This window comes from Struthio camelus, chromosome Z (genome assembly GCF_040807025.1).
Source record: "Struthio camelus isolate bStrCam1 chromosome Z, bStrCam1.hap1, whole genome shotgun sequence".
NCBI lineage: Eukaryota > Metazoa > Chordata > Aves > Struthioniformes > Struthionidae > Struthio > Struthio camelus.
Window position 1 is genome coordinate 64,510,300 of NC_090982.1, and position 20,881 is coordinate 64,531,180.

General features: G+C 44.6%; 2 long non-coding RNA genes across 3 annotated transcripts in view; both read right to left on the reverse strand.

The window, feature by feature from the left end:
* Nucleotides 1–6,232: 6,232 nt before the first annotated feature.
* LOC138064716 (uncharacterized) lies at nucleotides 6,233–14,552 on the reverse strand. 2 transcript variants are annotated; one of them, XR_011137960.1, is made up of 3 exons: nucleotides 11,833–14,552; nucleotides 8,182–8,350; nucleotides 6,233–7,056 (listed from the first exon to the last, which is right to left on the reverse strand). It is a non-coding gene; the product is annotated as an uncharacterized lncRNA (long non-coding RNA). The 2 variants fall into 2 exon arrangements; XR_011137959.1 differs by lacking the exon at nucleotides 11,833–14,552 and adding an exon at nucleotides 10,530–11,809.
* Nucleotides 14,553–15,480: 928 nt separating this feature from the next.
* Nucleotides 15,481–20,881, reverse strand: part of LOC138064718 (uncharacterized) — a 37,965-nt gene continuing 32,564 nt past the window's right edge. The window contains exons 4-5 of the long non-coding RNA XR_011137963.1: nucleotides 15,979–16,122; nucleotides 15,481–15,675 (exon numbers count right to left, since the gene is read on the reverse strand). This is a non-coding gene — a long non-coding RNA (uncharacterized lncRNA). The remainder of the gene's footprint in view (nucleotides 15,676–15,978; nucleotides 16,123–20,881) is intronic.

Sequence of the window (20,881 nt, forward strand, 5' to 3'; positions counted from 1 at the left end):
GAACCACTTGCTCAGGGCTGGAAGTTGGCATTTAGACCATTAGCCTGTGAAGCATGTCACAGTGCTAAATGACTATATAACCCAGTGATACGGTAAATAACGTTTATCCCCATTTGCTGTTTTAATATTGCTGTGCCACTACAAATTTCAGCAGCTACTCCTTAGTTATATTAGTAAAACTGAGATATGACAAAATAGCCCGCTCCTATTGGGGGGGCTTTGGGTTATATATCCTTTCTCTTGCTCTGAATTCTCTTCCCTTTCTCTTGACCTACCCTTACGGTTCAATACACGGAAAATGTTCCCCTCAGTGTGATATTTATTTTTCTTAAAGTAAATGCATAGAATGGCCTTGAGTCAGACTTCAGACAATGCCAAGGTGTCTCAGTGCATTGCAACCGGGAGAAACAGGTCCAGGGTGTTCAATAACTAGCGGATGGCCATATTCATTAGTTGGAACATACCTTTGCTCTGTGGAATCACACTTGCCTTCATGTCCCTGGGTAGATCGATACATTCAGTGAAATGATGGCCTTTTACAAACATGATTAGAGATTTTCAGCCTTTTTCTAGCTGACAGTATTATTTGCTAGGAGGAACGGGAGGAGTTCAGCACAAAACAAGCCCATCCAGTCTAATGTAACTATTTCATTTTGGGTATATCTTAATCTCACCTTTCCTCTCTTTTTTTTTTTTTCCTGCTTTGGTGCACTGCCTTGAAACTCTTGTATGGTTATATAACCATGATTTCTGCCAGTGTGTTTATAATTATCTCTGGAGCTTAGATCAAAGAGCGCTATCTGCCCTTGGTTCTTCTGTGATATTACAGTGTAGGGAAAATAACGTCAAACCCAAACTAAGAGCATCCTGCCGCCTTGTTAACTCTGTGGCGAGAGGGGCCGCGGGGGAGGCGGGAGCCACAGCCGGAGATCCCCGTCCCTCTCGCCTCCGACGCCTCGGGAGACCGGCGCTCCAGCCTGCAGACCACACGCCACAGGGCCGGGCACACCTGCACTCACCGGAGGAGATTGTACAGGAATAATAAACCAAGGAAATCAAACGGCCCTTTAGGGAAAGCCCCTCCAAATGCTAGAAATATATATCAGCTGTGTCATCTAGGAGTAAATTTAAAAATATCCACCTTTAAAAACTCAGCATTTTGAAGGCCAAGGGAGGCCCCTGTTCTCTCAGGACCCAGCACTAACCCGGACACATGCTCCCTCTGGAGGAGCATGCCTTGCTGGAGACACCGAAATCCCTGCAGACCGCACAGGTGCTGCCTGTGGCCGGGAAGAAAGATATGGTACATGAATTCATTTGGTGACATCCCTCAGTAATTAAAGCTCCTAGAGTGCAAAGCAACTGCAGAGAGATGACAGTAAAAGCGTCGGAAGCAGCCGGAGAGCAGGTAAACGAGAACCCAAGCTGCCAGAAGAGCAGCTCCAGCAAGTGCTGGGGTAGGTCCCCACTACCACAACCCTCGCTGCTCACTCCAGCCGCCCACGGCCAACAGCCTGCTCCACGGTCTGCTCTGATTCACGCTGCCAGAGCTGCAAGAGGATACACGCTCCCAAGGAAATACAAGAAAAAGTGAAGGGATTTGGCAAAATTCTCTAATTGTAAAGACTGCTAGGATATAATATAAAAACACTGGAATAAACATGGATGAAATTGGCATCCCTGCCTAGAGAAATGTGCCAGCATTTTTAAGACTTGGCTGGCTGAACTTTAGCCCTGGTTACAAGCCTCCATATAACTATGGTAATGAGTATTTTTCAGGCCAATAACAATAGCTCATGGGAGAAAGGAGTATTTCCCCACTCAGGTTATCTTGATCTCCAGTACAGCATTTGGTCTGTTATTGGAGGAAAGTAGCAATGTGTTAGCTTTCTAACCTCAAACTCTGCATATGCATCACTGCACAAGATTTGTTTGCACATGTTTTTACAGCTTGCGTGCTTAATTACTTAATGATTTATGTTTGTCATTAAATACTGCTCCTCCATTTGGGAGGTTCCAAGAGTAAATGGAAGTGAGTTGGAATAGCTCCATTTCTTTGCCTCATGAACAACAGAGAGGATCAAATATGTAAGGGCTCCTCCATGCCCTTACCACTTACATGTGGGCTTCTGCAGGGCCCAATCTCCCTAAGATCCACTGGCAATGCAGTTATTTATAACTGTGCCCTATGGATCTGGATAGACACTTGGGTCCTGGGACCATCTCAATTTGCAATATGAAAATCATACTTAAACATTTATTGAATGTGAAAGCTGCAGTGGCACCCTCAGAGCCTGGTTCCCCACCGAGCATGCCATGGGGCATAGGTGACAGCTTACTCCCTTCCTGCCACCCAGTTACATATTCTCATGGCCAGAAACTGGCCTGCACAGGCATTCACCTGCGAGTGAGGATGCAGTGGTGAGCTAGTTCCTGCTTCACTACTTCCAACCGTAACTCAGCTTCTCCCTAGCCACTGTTCTCTGTAGGCTTGAGAAAGGAGCAGCCTTGTGAATGTTCACAGTGATTAGATGAGCATTTCACAAAGGGGACAGAGTTAAGGTTGTTGTGAAAGTGGTGTAGTAGAAGGAAAATTTGAAATTTCCTGGTACTGAGAGGTTTAAGTTAATTTTATTTTAAGCCTTCAAGTATTGATTTCATTTCCTGGAAGGTATCAGGTGCCAGTAGACTCATTATGTTATAGCAATTCTTTTTTATTGTGTCTTGAGGATGTGGCAGCAGTAGTGCTCTTCCAATGTAATCCCTGTTTGCTCCCATCAAACCAGGCATGATATCCCAGTGCTGCCTATATAAACTGTTTCAAGGAGAGAACTGGGAAAATGGCATTGCGGGCGTGTGGGATGAGCTTCCCAAAACCTGCATGCCTCCGTACACCTGCTTTGCTCACACCTCTCATTGGCATCAGACACTACCAATGCAACTGCAAAAGTGAGAGAGGATCTGTGTGTTCGAAGAGCGACACTCGGGCCCATCAGCTGCTTTGGGCAAGTTTCCTTGGGAGGGATACAAACCAGAGACAAACCTGGAGATGGGCTTGCTCCGGGCCCGGTGGCCATACAGCCCTGGGAGTGCAGCACTGCACCTGCAGATCCGCGGGCACAGGCAGGCCCCACGTGAGTTCACTGCTGGGTCGATGTCCCTCTGCAAGGAGTATCTGAGGAAATACTAGATGCTAGGTGTCTTCAAACAAAGGCAGTAAAGCATTTAGATTGCAATAACATGACATACTTCAAGACTGGTGCAAGGTCAGAGAACCTGTTTGCGAAGGGTTTGGATGTTTTTTTTCTCCTGTGCAACGAAAAATTGTTAGAACCTGGAAAGTGGTCTAGGCAGCTCCCTTTCTGGGGTCCACTTTGCAGGGACCCCTTCACAGAATGACTCTGTGCCCACCAAATGTTTGCTATAGCAAATCAGTATTTGTGGTTGTCAGGGTTGGGCAGGTTGGAGGTTTTTGAGCAGTCTGGATACAAAAAGTAGCTGCGTATGTGCATGGGGGAGGCAGTATCTACAGAACAGGCTGTGTCAAGTGACCCCAAACTAAATTTATCCGCTGGCCCTGCTAAGGCATAGCAAATTTCAGGACAGCTTGAGCATGCGTGTGGGTTTCAGCGCACTTGGAAGTGTTGGCTCTGAAAACGAAAGCTGTGCTGTTGAGGCAGAACTGTGACGAGAGCCCTTGCAGCATAGAGGGGGAAAGCTAGCAATACTGCAATTCATTCCCCCTTGAGCTGCCAGTGACCCCCCAGATGTCCATAAACTACATCCTTCTGTGTATGCATCTCTATTTTCTTTGTCATCTTAAGCCAAAGAGATCCAAATTGCACTCCCATCACATTTTCCAATATTACCTCTCAAAAGGGATGCAGGGTGTCAAACACTGTACCATACCAGCCACCCTACTCCAAGCAGAGGACACGATAACAGCTTAGGGAGGACCAGAGCTATAGTTTGATATTCAGATGTGTGCAATATTCAGTAAATAAAGTATTGTAACAGCAGTAAGATTTGGATGGCATATGACTTTCTTTTAAGCAGGAGTTATATCTTAGGAGTTTCTTGCTCAAAAGACCTCAAATTTGGCCTCTAAGCCATGCTAGGAGAGCAGCTTTCAAGGCAATACTACCATTCAGATGAATTAACTGAGTATATCTGCATTGCACAATACCATGCAATACAGAGCTCCTCAGTCTAAGGCTGGATGAGCCAGTTCCCAAACCAGAAACAGCATAGCTGTATCCATACAGAAGAGATGCTTCCAGTGGCCAAACTTACTTCTGCACACAATGACACAGTGTCATAGACATGAGGGCTCAATCAGCGCTTGCTCAGGACCCAGCAAGGTACTATACTGCCCTGTACAGACACATTTTCAGAACACTGAGTAAACAGTACACTGAGCTCATTTTTAGCCTGACTTCCTAAGGAAACTAGACTTCTGTAATCACAGTGTTTATGTGTTGTCTATCAGTCCTGCATCTCTCTCAACAACTTTTGAACCTGTTGGTCTTCTTTCCAGTCAGATTGGACAGAGAGATGGAGGCTACATGTATCATGGTGTTAGGTGACTACATAAAAGGAAGAAAATTCAAATTAATATTCCCAGTGGAAGAAGGGCTGCAGTGTGAACTCACCTCCAGTACTGGACAGTAGAGAACCCCACAGGAGAGGGCCCCAGAAAACGAGACTCACTTTGCTCCAGACCTGCTCAGTATGCAGCGTGCTAACGCCATCCCAGGAGAGCAGAAGTTGGGAGCGTTGAACAAACCTCCCTCCCACAGATTTTAAAATGTTTCTGCCTACACTGGCACTGCTTAAGATAGCAACATTAAAAGGCTCAGGCTTTTCACTACTTATTTAAAAGGGAGTTTATTTTGCACATTTCTCTCATACTGTACTGCAAAACCAGGAGAGTCCAGTTTCCCCAGTCCTGGTTAGGGGCTGTTTCATGTCTCTGGATCTGAGGCTGCATGACTCCAGGACCAGGATCTGTAGGGACTTGCACTCACACAGAAACCTTAAACAAACGATACAAACACAATTCAGGGGTAGGGAAAGGAGGAATGCCAATTTTCTAAAACCTTGTAAGCCTTGATATATAAGACAGAGTTTGGTTTAGGTGATTTACAAGCACCCGGGCCATTTCTATCAGGCTGGGACAGGACTTTTGTACTAGGACAGGAAACGATGGGGTCATCCCTGGCAGCTGCTTCAGAAAAAGTCCCAACAAATTCCTATCGGCCTTTTCTAACAGCCTCCTAGAAACAGAGGGACATGGGATACTGGGAAAGGGCACTCACCTGTGGATGTGTCCCACAGCTGGAGCTCCTGGCCGGCACCACCTCAGGCTGAGGAATGCCTGGCCTGCACGAAGGAAAGAGCTGCACCCAGGGAAGGGAAGGCCACCAGGGTGTCCACAAGCCCTGCTAGCACTGCCCTGGGGTGCAGCGAAAACACCCTGCCCCCCAGCAAGGCTGCCACACTCGGGCAAGGCACAGCTTCAGGGCTGCATGGGCTGTCGTCCTGCCAGCCACAAGCATGAGCGGTGCCCCATTGCATCTATACCATCTAAGCAGAGAGACTTTAAGGTGGCGGTTCCCGAACTTTTTGTGCTTCACCCTACCCATTGCACAGAAGGGAATGCTCGAATTTCCTTGCCCACAGGCCTCCGCAGTGGCCCTGATCCCTGCTCCTCCTCCCCCTCCTTCTCGCCTTCCCACAGCCCAGAAAGCTGCACGAACCCCCTGCCGCCTGCCCACAGCCCGCTCCCCGCCAGCAGTGCTGGCAGCCCCAGCTGGGGCTGGGCCCAGCTGTGAGCCACTCTGTCTCAATGGACTCTGTGCAGCGCTGCGCGGGAGGCTCTGCCCCACGTTCCTCACACCACTCCTGGGAATGCGCTGCAAGCATGCCAGGGCCAGCCCCACACAAGCTAGCTCGGGTCTGGCAAAGCTTATTAGCCTGGCTTTAGCACCTCGTTGGTGCTGTGATTGCAAGCTCAGTTCAGAGGCACGCCTCTGCAACTGCGAACTAGTGCCCTCAGGCTCCAGAAAGATGGATGGAGAAAAACAGAAGTGTAATTTATGCCACAAATTCTTATCTCGTCTTATCACCACCAGGATGCAAATTAGTCATAGCTTTAGTAAGTGATTACATAAGCATCATATTAATTTTGTTCATATTATTTCCCCAAAGAAATCAGCAAATTGTTAGAACAACATGGACTCATGGATTTATTTTCCAGACATCGTGGATCATTGGCAACAGGGGTGAAGTAATTTATCATTTCACAACAAAGATAATCAGGTTAACAAACCAAATTTCTTCCACAAGAAAGAAGCAACAATAAACGAATAGGCAGTGACAATCAAAAACCACTGGAGGATTTGGAGGAGAAAGCAAATTTGGTTCAGCCCACTGTTTTTTTTGTTGCAGTTCTCTGAAACTGCCTGAAGATTCATTTGTTGCCATCCAGAATACTCTGTTACGCAAAGCATTATTCAGAGAGAGAGAGAGAGAGAGACTGCACATGCACAGATGGAAAAGGTCTTCAGGGAATTCAGTATAAAAACCCTCAAACCTCAGAATCCTGCGAGCTTTTGATAGTCCCAGGAGATTTGTCAGGGTTGCACACCTCCCACTGACTGCTGCCTCGTGTGATTCTCGGCTTGATGGTGTGCACACAACTCCTTCACTGAAAGGAAAAATAGTTCAAAGAAAACAGAAGATTCTCTGCTGATTTTCCTGAGTGCAGCAGCCAAAGGGAGAGAAGGGGCTCTTGGAGGGCATGTGAAATCCCCTAGCACAGCTTGGAATGACCTGAAGTGTACCGGATAAAGTAGATCTGTAGGGCCATTGGCCAGCCATGGCTCCACTCCTCCTCATTGCTATGTGTCCTCCTGGGAAGAAGCAGCTCCTCAAACTCACTGCTTGCACTGAGGTAACCGGACTAACTCCTCTTCAAGTAGCAGGTTTCTTCTGGCTCCAAAACTGAGACCCAGAGCCTGTGGAGGGCCGACACTTGCAATGTCTGCCTGAAACCTGGGAGCAGAAACAGAGCTCATTTTGTAAATAAAGTGAAATTCTTTTATCTTCCCAAGGAATATTCTCAGCCATGAGAGCTCTGGCTGGGGACATGCTGATAAATACCAGGAGTCTCAAACTGACAGTTTTATTATTTGTTTCATGAAGTAGACAGCCCAACAGGCAGGGAGAATGAAGGATGTTGCAGTCTGAATGCAAGGCTGCAGAAGGTGTCCGACAGACAGCACCTCTCTACTAAGCAATAAACAAATACAGACCAACATATGGGTGAAGCATGCTTCTCAACACCACCTGAGCAACTCATCAGACGAGGGCTGAATTATGCAGTTCATACCAAGTGGCCACACCATTTGCAGTTTCTCTGTGGAGACGACTAGCTACAACAGGCTTGACTAGATCACTGCATAGTGGCATTCATGATAGCTAGAGGAGACAAATACTCTTTACGATGATCAGCCAGTGGAGAGGAGGGCCACGTGGCTGGGAGCTGCCCACCACAGGGCCCAGGGCGGAGCAGCACAGCAATGGGAGCAGAGAGACCTCGGGGCTGCCTGGCAATGAGCTGCCACCTTCTAGCATCATTGCCTCCCTCCTCCTGGTCCCCACAGTGGCAGCGAGGCTCCCAGGAGCCTACAGCTTCGCTGCCCTACCATGGGATCCTGTCTGCCCAGATGATTTTCCCTGCAGCTCCCTAGGCCTTCCTAGTAGCATCCTGCTGTCTGCTCCCAGTGGCTCCTAGCAAGGCACTCCTGCCAACCACTTCACACCCCTCAGATAAAGGTCCTCTAACTGGGGGCACTAGGAGAGAACAGGACAGGATAGACTATGCTAAAAAAATATGGGGAGTGTATCTTCCCCAGGTTTTATGCATGGGGTATCAGGTGTCTGAAAAACAGAGCTAAAAGGCTAGCAAGAGCATGCCCTGAATCCTACAAGTTTCAGGAATCTTTTTTGTACTGCTGGTAACCCTCTGCCTCCACACAGGATCGATCTCTTGAAGTAACACTATCATTACAAAATAAATAAGAGAAAAGGGCATAAATAAAAAATCCTTTCAAACCGAATAACTGAAGGAAACTACGTTCCTCTGCTACTCAGTGACAAAACAGTGAGGGCACTCACCTAGAGCAATAGAAAGCAGAGTCCGATTCCCTCCTCTGCTCAATGGGGTTCAAACAGAAAGCTCTCACCTCCCAGCAAAGTCTCCACCACAAACTGCAGGTATTCTGCAGAGCTGTCATTTTCTTACCTCAAAACTGTTCTGCTCTGTGTAAATAAATATTTACTGGACCTAGAGAGATAGAGAACATGATTCACAGGTACACAATCTCTCTCCCTCTTGCAATATTATCACAAAATAGTATTGAGAGAAGACGATGAGATACTTAAACACCAACACCTACACATACCTGTGAATATCATATAATATAGCACTATATAGCCTGTGGGCCGGATCCTTGTTCTCTGAGACATAGTTTCAAGCAGCAGTGCTCTGAGCTCCCACATCTTTTGGGATGCCTATAGTGAGTACCAGGAGCAAGTGTTGGGTGTAAAATAGCATGGTCACATTCCTTTTGCAGTGCTTGTTGAGGCAATTACCCTGTTCGGTTCCCTCTGCAAACGCCTTCCAGATCAAGCCCTTTGGGCCAGGTAGGACAAGAACCTCCATCCTCCAGAGGCTGTTGCAGCATGGGTGTGAAAGAGCTGCCAGATGGCTCCACACCATCACGACTGAGGCCGCTTTGCATACGCCCAGGAGCAAAGCTTTGGGGGCGGAGGAAAAAGTAATGCTGAAAGTACAATATGCCCATGGACTCCAAGCACCTCCACAGCTCAGAGGAGGTTTTATGCTTTGAAATTTCAGATCTGCAAGCATTGAGTGGCAGCCAAGAATTTAATCCATTTTCAGATGAGGTGACCATGCACTATGAACTGATATGAGAGTATTATATTTCTTACAAACTATCTTGTGGCCATCAGCTGGAGACAGCACCATCGTTGATATCCTGAATTGCATTTGACCCAGGCACAGGTTTTCAGATAGCAAATAGCTATAGATAATTAGAGTAGGGAATACTTCTACACTAGTAAAACAATAAACATAATGGTCCAACTAGGTCTTTTTTATCTTTGGCTTTTCATTGCTTGATACCCAGGAAGTTACTTCAACAAACAAAACTGTATTCTGTGGAGCTAGATTGATGTCTAAGTTGAATTAAGAGCCAAAGTAGATCTCCTAGAACATCTTGGCCTTTCTCTGTGTTGAATGATTTCATTCTCTCCTCTCCATCTGAGAAGTTTAAATCCTGAGACACTTATGGCCTAATCCAGCAAAGCACTTTGGCATGTGCTTAGCCCTAACAATACAAAAAGTTCTGCTGGAAAGGTAATGAGAGAAGCCAATTCAAGTTTTAATTTATTTAGGAGATATTTAGTTGAAGTCATCAGAGAAAGCAACAATAAAAAAGCTATAAACTTTCACTCTATATACCTAGATTATATCACAGTAATGTTCGTATCTACATAGCTCAGCTGTATTGGCCGTTCTGCTGCATACCCTGTTATTCAGAGGTTAGCTACATACAGAATGCTTGGGGGGTTGTTTTAAAATGCCTGAAGCAATTTCAATAGCATAAGATAGTCTTTTCCACTTTATCATATAAACTTTGGTTGTTGCACAGCAAGGCAGCCCAAAACCAGCTGTTTTTCATTGCTAGGCGAATTGTTTCCCTTAAATTACCGAGAGATGATGGACAATATATAAGCACCCTTTAGATTATATTTTTAAAGCAGAAGTACAACATATTCTTAAATAACTACTAACTTCCAGCCAACTAGATTTCTTCACAGTTCTGTACAAATGAGGATTTGTTTCCAAGCTGAGATTTGATATACTGAGTTCCAGTCCCAAGCACAATTCTGAAGCCAAGCTCTAACTTCCTGAAAATGAAAATTCATTATGAAACATAAACAAGTCTTTAACTATGACATAGAGAACGGGAACAAGAGGTGAAATCATTCTGCTGTGAAAAGAATAATTTTTCTCTGTAGCTGGACCATTGTTCTAGACTGAGCATGTAAAAAGATTTAGATTAGCTTTACCTTCCCTGTCTTAGATTTGGACAAACAATTAAAAGTTAACAGCAGGTAGACTAAAATTAACTCAAAATGCCACAGTCGTGTGGTAACCCAGAAGAAAAACCCAGGAGCCTCTTCATTGTGATTTAAATCTAAACCAGAAAGTGATGGGATTAGGCCTAAAAAGGTTCCCACTGAATTAACTCTGAATCTGTCTCTCTGTTCTACTTGCCCACCTGTTGGCTGTTTTTCCAACAGCTCTCCCCCTTGCATTCTCCAAAGGAAGCCTTCCCCTGATCTCACCTTCTCCAGGGTCACATCTCTCAAATTTTAACCACACTCTTTCATAATCCTGCAAAGACTCAGCCCTCTGAGTGAACAAATGCACTAACCTCATATCTCCAGCTCAGGTGTTGGGTCAGACATGCCCTTGTGTCTGGCGTTTCCCACTGTCTCTGTAGCTCCATGTCAGCGTGCTGGAGCCTGGCATTGCTCAAAGGCCACTCCTGGGCTATTTGTTTGGTGGAGAGAGGAAATATCCCGTCTGTTACACAAGCTGGGGGACTTGATGGATGCTGAATGCCAATAACTTTCTAATGGTAACTGGGTGTCAACAGCCCTGTCCTGAAGGCATGGGCAAAGAGACTAAAAATGACCCACCATCCTAAGCTGTGGCATGGGGGAATAAGACTCTGTTTGCTGCGTAAGCACCCAAAGACGCTCACTCAGACACTGACTGCAAGTTGGGAGAAGCTGGGCTCACAGAAGTGGCCTGGAGAGCCGGCCTGTTGCTGCCAGGAGCAGTGAGGAAGGCACCAGCACAGAATTTTGCTTGGCCAATGCTGGCCTGTGGTAACAAATGGGCTGGACCCCCAGGCTGTCCTTCTGGGCTTCTCCGGTGCCCAGCAAGGCTCACTAACAGGCTGCTTGCATCAGGACATGGTGAGAGTTGAGATGCAGGAACACCTCCTGCTCTAGCCTGCTACACGTCTGGCCTTTACTGATCAGCATCCAAGCAATCCCATTTCCAACATACCTCAATACACTTTGGTGACAAAAAGCAGGCACTGAATCTGAAATGGTTTTTGTTCCTAGCAGTGAAGTGAGCAGCAGTTAGGCAGGAGCGTGTGTGCAGAGCAGACCAGAGCATGTCATCTGCCTGCACTCGCTTGTGCCCACTCGTCCTCCCACAGATGAGCAGGAATAGTACCTGATCACATTGCAGATGTCGTTCGTATTCCCCTGAGAAAAGCACTGCAACTTTCAGCACAAACGGTGCTCCAAAACTACCCTTCCAGTTCCACAAATGTCCACAGATGTGAACAGTCAGTTCATTCCTCAGCAACAGCCAACAGGACCAGAGGTGCATACCTAGCAGGTTCATCTTCAGGGTTGTGAAGATGTAACTCAGCTGCCTTTCTGCTAGGTAACCTGAAGTCAGGAATGCCTGAGGGATGTTAGAGCAATTGTCAATAGGACACCCCTGCTTCTGCCTCTACCTTCTAACCTTTGCCCACTGGGAGCTACACAGGGTTCCCTAGTTCATGCCACCTTTCCTTCCAGGGTCATGACTGTATTTTGAGGGCAATGCCTTTGGGTACATGCAGCTTTGGTGAAGTTATTTCAGAAATGACTGCAGCTCTAACACTTAAGCTACAAAATCCCTCCGCAGTAATCCAATGTTGTATTTCTTACCTGCAAGATACAATATTTGCAGCCTTCCAGAAACCAGTTTAGCTGTGCAGCTAATGCACCGCTACCAGCATTGGCGAAAACCAGGACCAGGCAGAAGATACACAAGTTTCCAGGAGGCACTACAGGACCACAGGGAGGTAGGAAGAGGGGTTGGCCAGACATGCCCTCTGGAACTGGAAAGATTCAGGAGAAGGATCCATGTGGCATTCAGCAGACATAACCCAGGAGCCCACGGAGCACATCAATGTTTAATTGGATGGGAGAAGGAAGACACCTGCCTGAAAGTGCTGCAAAAACAGCTGGTCTTGCTGATTAATCTCCAGTTCATGATCTCCTTATTTATCCTCAGTCTCTTCCCTCATACTTGCTCCACATGCATGTCCTTAAGTGTTGGTAACACTATCTCTGCAGAGCTGCAGTCCCTAAACATCCTCCAGCCCCCTGAGAACATTTCCCTTTGTGAATAGCAGACAGGGCTCAGCAGACCTCTGCAGCTGCAGAAAGCCTGGCTCTACTTGTGTCTTCCTCTTTGCTCACCTTTCTGGCAGCAGATGAATTTCCACCCCTGGCAGGCACACAGAGGCCTGAAGACGCAGTGATCCAGAGCCAGAGCTTGCGGTTGCTTCTGAACGCCCGGAGCATTATCCCCTTGCCAATATCCTGAGGGTTGCACACACTGTTTCTGTGGAGGGTTTTGACCTTCATTTTGTTCCATTTTATTTGCTTTATTTGCACTTTCACCCAAGAGTTAAGTCATTTTCTTTCATAAATTGCTGCATATTTTTAGCTGAAAACCTGAAAAATTGTATCTTTGCCACACTGAGGGCGGGGGCAAAGCACTGGGATAATCTTGTCACTTATTGCCCTGGTATATCTGGGAAGTGTCAGCTACACAAATTCATCTGCAAACTGCTGATTGTCTGTAGACCATGAAGCGTGGGCCAAATATCCATTTTATGGCTATGTACACCTCCTGGGCAGCAGCCCCTACTGCTGATTTACTCACTCTGAGCTGGCTGGCAACAGAGCACAGGCAGTCAGGAGCAGCGTGCCAGCTAGAGGTGGGGCTAGCTGAGATCCTGTGTATTCCTGGTAGGGTTTGGATACTGTGGTCACACTCCAGAGCAGAGGCTGCATTCAACCACTAGAGCCACAATGCAAGCATTGGATTCCTCGACTCAGGAATCTCATCAGAGGTCCCATCTCACAAGTTTGATAATAATTTTTAACTCAGCTAAGTAGTTTGAAGTTGCTTCTCCGTGACAGAAGGGTGCTTCTAGCTTGACTCAGTGATTTTTGGAAGTCCTTTGCGGGATATCAACAGAAACAGCAGTGAAGAGCAGCACACCCTCACTGCATAGTGCACGGGGCTCGTATCCTGCATACATTGGCAGTAGTTTGGAGCTAGCTCGGTGCCCTCTGTGCTGCACTGCATTTGGTTCCAACCAGCATGAGGGTGAGGACTGTCCCTGAGGCACTAAAAGCGGTATAAGCAATAGTTCAGTGTGTTTAAAAGTATTATATACCCAGTTCCAGGACTCTTTTCAAATTTCTTAGTGCCACTGACCTCCTCAATATGTAAGAGTTAGCATAGGTTTGAGTAATGATGGCCAGCTCTCCGGTATGTCCCTGCACATGCGTCCATACATGCAAATACCTGCTGGGCTTTTGCAACTAGAGGAGCCCAGAGCAGCACATCCTCTGGATGTGCCATAGCTCCCAAAGCTTGTGCCCTAATTTCCTGTGTGTGGAAACCATGGGATAGGTTGGGAGAGGGAGGAGAAGGACGTCTGCCTGTGATGGGATCCCCAGGGCACACACCCAGATCCCAAATTTGAGATGTGCTCTCATGTGCTGTGCCAAAGACCTAGCAATACGTTCTGCCTGGCAAACTGAGTAGGTAGCAATTTCCCACTCATCCAGCAAGTTATAAATAATACAGGAATGACAGTTAATGTATTTCCCTGTTGGCTACTATACAAATCATGGAGAAGGAGACTGTAGAGCAGCTAAGATCATCAGAGGGAAGGTTAGGATGTCTCTGCTCTGCTGGGTCCTGAGAGACAAGGAAAATCAGCTCTGCTCAGTGACAAACTGAAACAACAGCAAGCAGCCGGGGACTGCAATTGCCTCCTCTGACTCAGCACACAGTCCAAAGCACATATGCCCATAGTGCCCCAGACCCACTCCCGAGGCTCACGTTGCCAGAAACCAGAATTCTGCCAGAACAGTCAGAAACAAGATGGTCCAGGGAGCCAAGTTCATGCCAGCATGGCATTGGTGTTGCAACTGCTTTTGTAGTTTAAAAGCATATGAGAGAGAGACATCATTTGCAAACAGCTCCGGTCCTTTCTGTTGACTTCTAGCCCTGCTGTTGCACAGATTGTAACGCTGAGCAACGAGGCAGGCACTCGCATAGGAAATATGGCTTACACAGCTGACATGGCTCGGCCCAGGAGAAGTTAAAAAAAAAAAAAAAAAGACGGGGAAGTGCGCTGAAGTGCAGGCAACTGGCCAGGCCATCCCAGGACGGAGAGGGAAGAGGGGCCAGGACTATCTGAAAGAGGTTAGAAAGAAGGGGAGACACTGGCAGATGTGGCTAAATGACTCCCCTCTCATGCCATTCCTGATCATAGCACCTTCACCCTTAGGAGTGAATGAATAAGTTAAAAGTCAGCCCTGGTTCCTGCAGCACCATGGTTCTGTAGCTTTAGCATCTATATGGGTATGCCTTTCGGAAATGCAAACTGAGTAGCCCTTAAATCACTTCCTTTGATTTTTTTAAGCACATTTAGGGCATGACTCTTAAATCACAAACTACTACTCTGCATTTGCAAATAACTTTCAACACAATTACAGGGTGCAAATGAGGATATAGTCTGCAAATGATCAATTACTTGATTGCAGCAAATCAGGCTGGTAGATGCCTGTGTATTCTCACTTGAATCCACAAGGAGTTTCAGGGACAATTATTGGATATATTAAAATTATAACATGCAGAACAGGAAGCAAAGTAAAGGATGCTTTAAAAATTGGAGACAGTATTCTGTGGGAAGTAAACCAAATCTGTTATCCTCTTTACCCTTACGTGTGAGAAAGTATTACTATAACTCATTGAGATACTGGATAATATCTAGATTTCTTCTTCTTTCCCGTTTTTCCTCTTTCTAAATGTGCACTCCAAAAGTGCTGCGTTTTTATATGTTATATAAACTTAACTGTACTTTTTTCTGCTTGTAGTGCAATTGTGCCTGTCTCCAGAGAGTGATATTTATTAGATTATGACTCTCTCCCAGCTAAAGTTCTTCCTTTTTATATGCTCTTTGAACAAATCATGTTCTCAAGCACTTATACAAGCCTAAGAGTTAAGAGTGAAGAACTGCATGTTTCAACTTGTAGGTACATACTTACCCTATGTATGCTAGCAGTGAACCAAATAGCCCTCAAAAATTCACTCAAGATATGCCACTTTCCATTCATAGCTAGTTCAGTAAGTTCTCAAGTGCAATCATTTTAAAAAACTATTTATGTGTTGCTTTGATAATTTCCGCTCAGCAAGTTACTTGAATAGTTAATATGCAAGATATAAACTACAATTTCTCATGTTCTGAACTGATGCGTGAATGAGACCTCACAGTTACAGACCTTACAGAAAGGGCTTTTTTAAAAGAATTCCACTGCCTTAGTGCTGTGCCGCCTCGATTGTCTGTGCTGTAGTTTCTTGGCCGAATGACGAGTTCTCTGCTTCTTTTTAAAACCACAGTAGCACAGAGGAGAACCAAATCCTTGGAGTGAGGAACAGCTTATGAAAGGGTAGCAATTATTTCTTTTCCAAAACATTTTCTGGGGAAAAAAAAAAAAAAAAACAGAAGGTCAAAAGTTTACCTCTTAGTATAGCTTTTTGGACAAGGACAGTCCAAATTCGACCCATAGGGATTATCACATTACGTAGTACATCCATGCCAAACCCTGAAACAATGCCACACCAGTTTTACTCCTACCCTCGGTACCGCAGGCAGAGCTGAGCTGTCCACACTTAGCAAGAAAGGGGCACCCTTAGGAATGGGCTGTTCAGCAACAGCCCTGCAACAGAAGTTCGGGGAAGCATTAGAGGTTCTTTGGCATCAGCTATGAGAAGGTACTCACATAAATGAAGCGTGAGTGTGCTGCTGGGATGTCTGTTCAGGTTCTCTGCAAACAGATGCCAGGGACAGACCTTGTAATATTCCAGCCATAATCACCAGAACAGAGAAAGCCTGACGTTCAGCTGTGGAAATCTTTGTTTACTGACTACGAGGAACAAGAAGAACAAGCAATCATGCCGAATATCTCTTTCTTCTTAGAACAGCCATGCTGACTACAGTTTAAGGCAGAGACGAGCATCTAATTCTCTGCACATTCCTTTTCATTTATTTTCTATCAATCAGTGTAACCAAGGACTCTAAGCAATGTAACATCACATGCTGCTTCCATTCTAGCATGCAAGCTAGCAGCCTCCCAGGAGGCTATCTCGCTTACTATTCCGGCTCTCAAACAATGCCGCCCTCTCAAACAACTTTCTACAATAAATTCCTTTGCAAAGAACTTACCATTACAAGAAAAAAAGATAGCATGTGAGTGTAACAGATCATTTGAAAGGTATTTTTAACTAGCTTGCTAGAGACCTGTGCTGTTGGAGTCGAGCTCAAGGCATCAAAGCAATCCTAGTTCTACGTGTAGAGTAGAAAGAGGGCATTACGCACCTCTTCAACGTTAAACATTATTGTAATTGGAGAAAATGGTGGGTGGCAAAACAAGTTAGTTTCACACTTGCCTAGGACTTCCATATGTGTTCAAGAATTTTGCTTGTTCTGGGTAATGCAGCCTTTCCCAAATGAACAGAGCTCTTCTTCTACACAGATGTGTTTGTTCTCTCTGTCTCCCTCCATGAACATATTTTTTTCAGATACATAACCATATTGTTGTGTAGGGCTTTTTGGCCCTCTGTTGTGACATTCCAGCTGATACTCTGACTTCAGAAGTCAGAAGCACCTTCCTGAGATGGGCTTGTCTGCTCTGAGCACTCACCCAAAGCTCTTGCACCTCATCTAAACAGGCTCAGATAACAGCTTGGCAGGTCAGTATTCAGATGAAGTTAACTTTAGTCCAATGAATTCTTATGCTTAATGCACCATTCTCTGTGAACCCTTGCCTTCAGTGCAAAAGGGACTCCATTTTTATATCAGGATATCTAACTTACAACAAAATCTTATCCACCGACCATTTTACCACTATAGCCAGTCTAATAAAAACTAAGAGTATGCATGAATTTGCAGTGAACTTTTTCAGTAGGAATGTGGTGCCACACTGGAAATAATTGCCGAAAGAGACCGTAGAACCTCCATCCTTGCAGGTTTTCAAGGCTGAGCTAGATAAACCATGGCTGACCTGGCCCAGTGTTGGCAATATTCCCAATGTGAGCAAGGAGGTTGAACTCGATCTCCAGAGGTACCATCCAAGCAATATTTCTAGGATTCTATGATTTCTATATATAGAAAAGTAAAAATTATATGTACTTTGCCTCTAGCAGTCTCTATTAGTCATCTTGATATAAAAACCAAAACATTTACTTTCAATGGAGAGAAAGCTTGGGCAAGAATGATCAGGGGTGTATTAAAAGAGCAGTAGCAGCAGCTGCTCTATTAACATAGCAAGATGGTGAATGAATAATTGCACCGTCCTTATAATCATATTCTAGCTATGGAGATATTTTATTGTTTTTTAATGACTTTTTAATCAGCTTATGTGAAATAAATTATAAGCAGGAAACCTCAGCAATAAAGCAGGAAGAGATTCATGTCTGCAGCTTGATTTTGCTGAGGAATTCAGATTGATTTATGAGATGTGATTTCCACTACCTCATGCCTTGCACAAGCATGTACAACGTGAGGGCAAAGGAAGTGCAAAATGTGGCCATTCCCATTGGGAGTCACCCAGGGCAGAGCGCAACTTCCACTTTGGCTGTTGAAAGGCACCAAGTTTCCTAAAGAAGCACTTCTTGCCTTAGCATCACGCCTGCTGTGCAGGGCTGTTTGGTCTGGAAGGAAAGTTCTGGGATACAAAGACAGTAGCCAATAACATTTTTTCTCATTTCTGAAAATAAGTAAGTGCAGATAAATCATCTCAGGCTGTTGTGGCCTAAAATTATCCTTGCCTATAGATGAAACTATTATTGGAGATTAGATGCTCAGAAAACTCCCAAATTTAGGAGGGTTGAAAAACGTGGGGGTTTGGAAATACTTTGCCACAAAAAAATTCTTCAAGGTAGGTTCCATAAATCTGAAATGGACCACCAAAATGTTTCCTCTTGCTTTACTTCCACATAGCATTAAGAGCACTTTTACTTACTTTCTTACTCTATCTTACTTTATGTCTGCCTGAAAGCAACAGTGCAACAGGAAAAAGATCCCTGCCACTCAAGAAAAGTAGATGATTTGTATTGAATTGCTGTTTTTCCTAACTCCACCTTTAAGAATAACATTTACAGTAAAGCACATTCAAAGAAACTTCCTATAAATATAACAGTAAAGACAATATTTAGTCAGTCATTGAGAAATGAACAAAAAATTTTCCACTCATCTTATTGTACCTGGTAAAGGTTTACATTCTGATTCTTATAAAAGATTTATACAGTGCTGTAAATGTGGAAAGCACTTTCCAAACATTAGATAAGACATATTCCCTGTCAAAAATGTCATGGAAGACAAATTCAAGAGGAGATACAGGACAGGAGAGCGGAATCCTTAGTAAGAATTAGGGAGTACAGAGTCTTGACACTGCATGTTAAGTGGATATCATAGTGCTTGGGAAACACACACCCTCAGCGTCTTGCATCATTTTACACGGGTATAAATAAGTGTCTTCAGGGGCATGATTTCTCCTTTATACCAATAAAAGCAGAAAAACCCTGTTTCTTTCATTTTTGCATTAAAAAATTCTTTGGAAATCAGTAAGAGGGAGAAACCTGACCTCTAAATTTGCATGAAAGATTCAAAACCAGGTGTATTCAAAACCAAATCTCAGCTTTGTGACAAAGATCATTTCTAGAATGGACTTTTCCAGAGTTCCATATCAAAACATCATGAAGATACTCAGACTTGAGTCCAGTTTTGGATCTGAACTTTTGACCTAGACCAACTATATGAGAGATTTAAGGATTCCTTCCATGCTATCCCACAGTTGATAAGACCCTTGGGAGTTCAGTGCTGCTTTAAGCCACTGAGCTAGCACAAACAATCCGCAGCATCCTGCAGAATTAACACTGGAAACTTTTTTTAGAACAATTCTATTCAAGCCATGTATCTTCTCACTTCTCGCTGGATTTAGCTAGGATAGCAGTTTTCTTTGAAATGCTCCATTTAATTTTAGACAAGTCAATGAACCACTAAAACTCCATTCAATTAAAGCTTTTCTAAAAGACTGAACTTTAAAATCTCTAAAATACTACTGCACTCCTGTTAAACTCTACAACTTACTCCCAGAATCTGGGCTTGGGCCTTTGGCTGGGAAACTTCTGTCTACCTCTATTGCTTTAAATCCAAAAGGCTGCTTGTGCAATCACAGTATCCTCCAATAACAGAAAAGGAAAGCAAAGCACTTCAAGCAAACAGGCAAACAAACAAAGTCTAGAAGAGATATTAAGAGGGAAAGATTGCCTTGAATGTGTCTTTGGCATCCAAACCATGACCTATAAACCACACTTAGATTAAAGTAACCTCTGGATAACTCTCCCTTACTTCCAAATTAGCACCAGCAATTTATGGTGAAGGTTGCATCCCTTTTCTGGTATACCAGGATTTCCTGAGACCCCACAGGTTAAAATATAAGTCTTGATAGTGGACAAAAAAATTATAATAAACATTGTCAGAGCTCTCTGGATAGCTCACTTCCTTTATTAACCTTTCCCTCAGCAGGAGCCCTGGCTAGATTTCAGTGGAGGAAAAGGTTCAGAATTTCTCATGGGAAAAATGTTGTTTTTTCTGACAATATTAAGAAAGAATATGAATATAATAATAATTCAAATGTGCACATCAGGGTCAAGCTATTTTACAGCTCTTCAGTGATCTCTGAACTCTTCAGACCCTCTTTTTCAGTTGCATGCAGCAAACACCTGTGGGGTTTTGGCACCCTGCTCTGCTGAAGCACGGGAAGTTGAAAGACTTCCAAGATTCAAAGCCGTGGTCTCATCCTTTCCTTATCACATGCCTCATTCACATCTAATGGTTTTCCAGTTCAATTACTGTTATTTATTTGGCCATCTTTTGAATCTTGCAGCCAAGGGAGGTGACACCTCCCACCTACCTCCCCACCCCTGAGCCTCCTGGAGGCTCTCTCTCGGTGTTACAGACCTTGGCTGCAGAGCCACTTCATCCACAGTGTCCAGAGGTGGTGTCAGTGTTCGCCTGGCATACAGGGCCTGTTTTGGGGTAATTCTGCAGCACAGCTAGAGCAGGACAGGCTACGGCATGAGCTGTTGCAGTCAAGTCAAACATGATTCCAGCCTATGCCTTTCTTCTGAACCTCTTAAGAAAAATAAGAGGAAGATATTAGGAGGGAAGATGTGCAGGGCAAGTAGATGTCAGACTTGGGGCTGAAATTTGGGCATTCAATTATAGAGAGGATCCTGACTCACAGAGAAAGGCAAGGGGAAATAAAAAGAGCTGGAGTGTTGGATAACAAGCTATAAAACTGAAGTATCCTGAGAAACTAGTAGGTGGATTTATAGTAAAAAACTTTATTGGCATTTCTGCTCCCATTTACCCTTGACACTTTTTGTAGTATAGTGCTTTAACTGAAAATAGTCTCCTGCCGAATAGTGTTATGTAAAAAGCACAATAAAACATATTGATTAGCACTGATGTAGCTGCAGCCATGAAATTGTTGATTTTAGAGGTAATATTGGGAGAGAATTTGAAGACCAAATTCAGGTAGCAAGGTGGATTAATGGTTTATATGAAGGCACTTGTTAGCCAAAATGTATCTCCTCTTGTTCAAACTTTTGGAACTGCAT